This window comes from Galeopterus variegatus, unplaced genomic scaffold (genome assembly GCF_000696425.1).
Source record: "Galeopterus variegatus unplaced genomic scaffold, G_variegatus-3.0.2 Scaffold2494, whole genome shotgun sequence".
NCBI classification, from domain to species: domain Eukaryota; kingdom Metazoa; phylum Chordata; class Mammalia; order Dermoptera; family Cynocephalidae; genus Galeopterus; species Galeopterus variegatus.
The window spans coordinates 87,709-93,881 of NW_007728605.1; positions in this window are offsets into that span (position 1 = coordinate 87,709).

The following is a 6,173-nucleotide window of genomic DNA, read 5'->3' on the forward strand; positions in this document are numbered from 1 at the left end:
AAAAAAAGACCCCCCCCCCCCCCATGGTCTAAAGAAAAAAAAATCTCTAAAAGTTTAGCCCTTCATAGGGCTACCATGTTTCCTTACCATGCTCAAGGCTCAGGTCGGGGTTTTCTGTGGGAGCATCTTCTTCAAACCTCCACAGTTCAAATCTCCATCCATCTCTCGGGAAATCTCATGTACTACCAGAGGGATTGGTCTCACTCTAGGGCCGATTTCCCTTTCCTCACAATTTGTGATAATAGTCCCCAGCTGCGTTTTTCTCTAATTCTTAATTATCCAGCCTAGTATCACACTAAAGGGTAAGGGCCTCTAGAAGGACAATTTAGAATGCGCAATGGCACCTTAGGTTTATTTAAGGTCTGCTACCTGTGTAAGTTGTGGAACTGCCACTTCATTCTTTTGAGTGTCTACTGGGTAACTCTTTAATCACAAACATGTGAATGTATGCATGGGTACACACACACACACACACACACCCCTAGTCCCAAAGCCAATGCCACTGTGACAGACATAATTATATCTGGATATAGTTTGCTCAACATAGCATGATATTTATATATACTGCATTAGCATGATTTCGGTTGCTTGGCACACACAATGTGCTATAGTAGGTATAGTGATGTATTACTTCTATTTGTATTTAACACTTCATAAAGGACTTTCATACATATCTCATTTAATCTCTCCAGTGTGCATGGACTCAACTCTGTTAACTAGGTGAATATGGGTATCTTCACTTAATACATGGGGAAACACAAGATTGAAAGATTTGTGGAAGGATTGATAATGAGTTAATGCAAAACTAGAATTTGCACTCAAAATGCTCAAGTTTCCAGACTACTGACTAACTACCTATCACTGAAGGCTAGTATTTATAACTCAGAATTGTATAATGCTAGTGATGTTCAGACTGCAGGATGCACATGAAAAAAGTTTTAATAATAGGTAATGAAACATTATTATTAAAAGGCATATTTCCCTAGTTTTATATATGACGACTTTGAGTTTTGAGTAACTAATTAATGCCTACAATACAACTCTCAAATGAATATTGGCAATACAGATGTGTAAAGATTTTTTAAAATCAAACTTAAAATAAAATCTTACTGAGTGTTCAGCAGAGAATTAACACACAATTGTCCTTCCTTTTAGAGCTTTATATGCTTGCGAGCTATGAAAGAGCAAATTTCACTTTACGGAACTGTCACTTTATTTTTTGCATCAGAAAATAAACTTTCATTTATTTTTGCCAACACCCAGAATAATCTCTGATCATGTAATTTACTTCTCAGTTCACCAGAGGATATTTGTAGCAGAGTAACCTCAGAGATGAATGTTTAGGATAATGTTATGACGTTAGAAGTAAAATAGATAAGAAACATTTGGAAGGAGTTCATGACAATGTGATAATCTTTTATAAATGATTCTTTCCGCACCTCTTTTTATATAAGAATGCCATTAGATGCATTCAGCTACTGTAGTAATAGACTTTCTTGTTTAAACCCAAGAGACTGTTCTTTAGTCATCTTCATGTCCCTCAGAACTTTGCATGCAACACTGCCTTACATTCAATATGAGTTCAAAAAATATTTGTTGAAATGAATCACTCAACTGTATTGTGAGACTCCCACGTTTACATTCTCTGTATCAATCACCCCAAACCCTAGAGTAACAACGATAAACATTAAAACTAAACCCAGATTCTTAAAACTGTCCTAAAATAGATTAAAATGGAGGTGTTGTCAAAATGTTAACGTAACTTCTACCAAGGCTTCTCTTAGAGTGATCCCATGGCACTCTAGAGAATACATGGCATCCCAGGAGATTTTTCTTTCTGGAGCCTTCCCTATCCCTCCACTCTTGGACAGAGTAGAAGGACAATAAATTTGGGTAAAGTTAGTATGTCACACACCACAGATCTGGATGTGTTTATTCTAGAAATTAGTGACAAATGTTAGCAAAATTTTACCTGAATAGACCTGACCATGGAATATTACTGGAGAACCCCAAGATGGGATGAGAGTTTAGGGTGAGACCCTGAAACATCTAACATGTAAACTTTTGCAGCTCCATGTTTAACTAGGGAATTTTTTTCTCCTAGGACAAGTGGCCTAGAAATATGGACTTTTTTTTTTTTTTTTTACTTTTTGTTTTTTTTTTTTCGTGACCGGCAGCGGATCGCAACCCTCAGTGTCGCACCCGTACCGGACCGGGACCGGCCACGGGATCGCAACCCTTGGTGTTGCTCCCGTCCCTCGCTCAGCCAGTGAGCGGGAACCGGTCTGTATGTGGGATCCGAACCCTCGGCGGGAGCGCCACCGCGCTTCCCAAGCGGCGCACTATAGCAGTGCGCCACCGGGCCGGCCCTAGAAATATGGATTTTAAAAAGTCTAAGATATTTGTAAGTCTAGGTTAAAAAGCAAAACACCAACTCACTGAGCCAGTAGAGGCTGAGGTTCCTCTTGCTAGAGTGAACAAGACTGTAGCACCCGCTTGAGACTGAGGAAGAAACATGAGAAGGGGTGAGTTGTAACAGCAGGACCCCTATGTTTGATCATTTTTTGATCCTTTTGCCCCAGGGCTGGAGCAGGCTGCAGGCTTGGAGGAACTTTGCATGGCACCTTTGCGGGCTGAGTCCCCAGAAACAGGAGTATATGCTTGCTAGCAGAATATATAACATGAGCATAAAGGCTGACAGCATGCGTTTCTCTGAGATCCCTCTTTCTCCCTGGTTACTTGATATTTTGAAGCTTGGTTGGGGGCAGGATGACATTATTTACATAAGTATAGAGCTGTTTTCCAGTCAGCCTGCAGCTGCAGACTTGCTATGAGGCATGTACTATCCAGACCCTGAGAGACTAAGGAAGACATCAATAAAGTTGTGCTGACTCCATCCCAAAGCAAATCAAAATCCTGCAGGACGTTCTGATAATATCAAGGATGAGAACAGAAACTACATGGAACCGAGGTGAGATTTGCACCTGGCCTTTTACATGGAGCCCTACAACTCACATCCCCCTCCCTCCTGCTTTCCACTTTCCACTTCTTACCCCCATAAAAACCCTTGGTTAACTTGAGCCAAATAGATGGTGTAGTCTGCCATCTCCTCAGGCCTGAATAAAGCTGCCTTTCCTTTCCACCAGCATTTGACTTGTGAGGAGTCGTTTGTCCACCAACAGAAGTGTGGCAGACTTGGGTTCAGTAACACTCTTGGTGTTTCTCCCTCAGAGGTTAGGCACAACAATTGCTGCCCCACTCCCCCACCTCCAGGGCTCCCCAGAGCCTTTACAGCCCTGCCCTGCCCTGCCTTCTGCATTATGACTTTTTCTTCTGCTACGGAGGGGAGCTGACTGTAATAGACTGTACGGAGAATAAATAGGCCTCCAGATCTCCAAGCTGAAGAATGGTGGTCTGGGGGACAATGAAAAGGAAAAATTCTATGGCAATTGCTGTTCAGAAACACTGGCTGCCTTTAACAATCGGGTCCCTTCTGCTACAGTTTTGCTCTTAACTGCTTATTTTTTGTTGAGAGGGCAATGTTGTCTTTGTAACCTGTGATCTCTCTGGTCACATACTCCAGACCTGCAAGCTGAACTTGGAAGAAAACTGCTGAGACTTTGGTTATTTCATAGTATGTATAATGAATGGGAGGTATGAAATTATTCTTTATTTTTGTCCTCCGTTTTCCTGAATATACCACCTTCTGGCCATCTGACTCAGTTGCCTTTCAGTCTCCATTAGCTTGTGGCTGCTTTCCTGGATAAGGTGGGAGCCCTTTGGGCTTTGCCAGGGTAGTTTCAAAGCATGATGCTCACCTAGTCCTAAGATCTAGAACATATGCACCTGCACACTTCCACTTTCTGTCCCCACAGCCTAGGGCAGGAGACAGGGAGTTTGGAAAGGAGGGTTGGTTCCGGGAAAGTTCTCTTCCTTTTAGTAACTAAGCAGTGATGCAACCACTCAACTGCCTACAGGGTGTGTGTGACTCAAGGAAGGAAACTGTAATACTGCCTCCAGTTGCTGCCTTACCCCAGGCCCTCAGCGCTGTCTGCTGTTACCCAGGGCAATAAGTAGCACCGTATTCCCAAATTCCTCCTTTACCCCTACATAAATTTATCATCTCAGGTCTCATCCTTAGTTCCCCCACCCCATCCCCTTCTTCTGTGTGACAACAGTGGGTACTGGTCTTAGGTGGATCATTGGTTGTAAGGAAATAGCCTAAGTGATTCATTTTCAGGAATAGCTTAGCAAAGGGTGTTTAACTGGCTCAACCCCAAAATTGTTTAACTGGCTCAACCCGAAAGTTGTTTAACTGGCTCAACCCATTCCCAGAGAGTCCCTAAATGGGCAGAGCTCAGAAGCAGCACATCACTCTTGAGAAATGACTTCTCAAGATGGTGGGTGGTCACTAGCCCTTTGTTCTCTTCATTTCTTGCTTCTTCTCCCTTCTCTGGGCTTTGACAGGCCTTTTTCACATGCTTGTCCCAAGCCATCAGACAAAGGAGTTCCTTACAAGGGGATAATAAATCTTAGGTGTTGTCTGGGAAGTTGCACCGCATAGTACCCAGCCAATGAGGAACTGGAGGAGGGACTTGCGCACTAGGGAATAAATTGCTTTCTGTAACTGTTTTGTGTGTGCCTGCCCATTAGATACCTGATCTTGCAAGACTGTTATTAAAGTCTCACTTCACTGTACCTCGTGTCTCTTTGGCATTGTATGGGTGAGGTTATTTCTCACATCCATGAATTTATTGTGGGATTGGGTGTCAACAAAACAGCCAGGTGATGTTTAATTTTTTATTCCAATTACTGTCGAATTGAGATTTCTAAGCTATAGACTAATAGATCTGCAACATAACCAGCGCCACTTTAGACAAGCCCACGTACAAAACGGCGCCGCCCACCTCCTCCCCTCCCCTCCCCCCTTCCCTTTACAAAAAGCCCCCTGACTTAAACAGAAACCCCTTTTGCTTCCACAAGGACGCAGTTCTCCACGCCATCCACATTAGCATAATGACCCTCCTTGATGGTATCAGCCAGCCCTTGGCACACTATATAAGCTCTACCACCCCCACACCTGGTGCTGTCCCCCATTTTCAGGGCAGCCCCAGGCTTGTCCCCACTTTGGGCACAGCCTGGCAGATTCTTTTCCTTTAATAAAGCTTGAACGGTACCCGGCATCTCGGCTCACTTTCTTTCATAGACCACCATGCAACAGGGTTGCATGTTGCAGATCAGAGATGCCAAACATGTCCCTAAAAAGAGGCTGCCGTTTATTAGGTAGTTTGAAAGAATCTTGGTCAATCTGGATGTTTGTCTTTGAGAAAAAAGAAACACTGATATATTTAGGGAGTCAGGCAAGTTTGTTCTTCTGTCATGCATCTGGTAATAGGAATCCTTTAAGCCAGTTTCCCAGACGTCCCTAGCTGTGGATTCACCTGGATTGGTTGTTATTAACCCAGATTCCCAGGCGCCTCCACAAGATTTTGATTCAGTAGGTCTGAGGCGGGACCTGGGAGTATGCGTTTATCACCAGCTTCCTGCTTCCCTGCCCCCCTGATTGTTATGATCAGGGAAGTGGACAAAATGTTGTTTTAAACGAGTGATTATGAAACTGTAGCCTGCATCAGAATCACCTGGAGAGCTTTTTCAAAACATACCCCCAGAGTTTCTGATTGAGTAGGTCTTGGTGGTCCCCAAGAATTTCCATTTTTAACAAGTTCCCAGGTGATATTGATGCTGCTGGTCCTGGGACCACACTTTAAGTAGCAATGATTTAAACAACCCAGTCTCCCTGGGTAGATTCTTTACATTGGAAACACTTTTACTGCTCCTGTCGGCCTGAGGGGCTATTTGTAGACCAGGGGGTTCAGGAGATGTACTACATTCCAAAGAAGCACTTGGCAGCAACTTCTGGACTTCATGGCCCTCTCCCCACAGTTGCCTCCCCTGGAGGCTGTGAACCAAGAAGAGCACGGCTGTAGCTTCCTAAAGCCAAGGCAGAAGCAGGTGCGTAGCTGTTGTGGTCTGAGAATGTTCTGCCAGTGTATTTACTCTGTTCCGCTGACCTCTACCAGGATCACTCCTGTCTGCCTGTTACAAATACCATCATATTTGTGTTGCCTGCAGCTGTTGGTGTTCTCAACAACACCTTATTTGCAATACAAGAA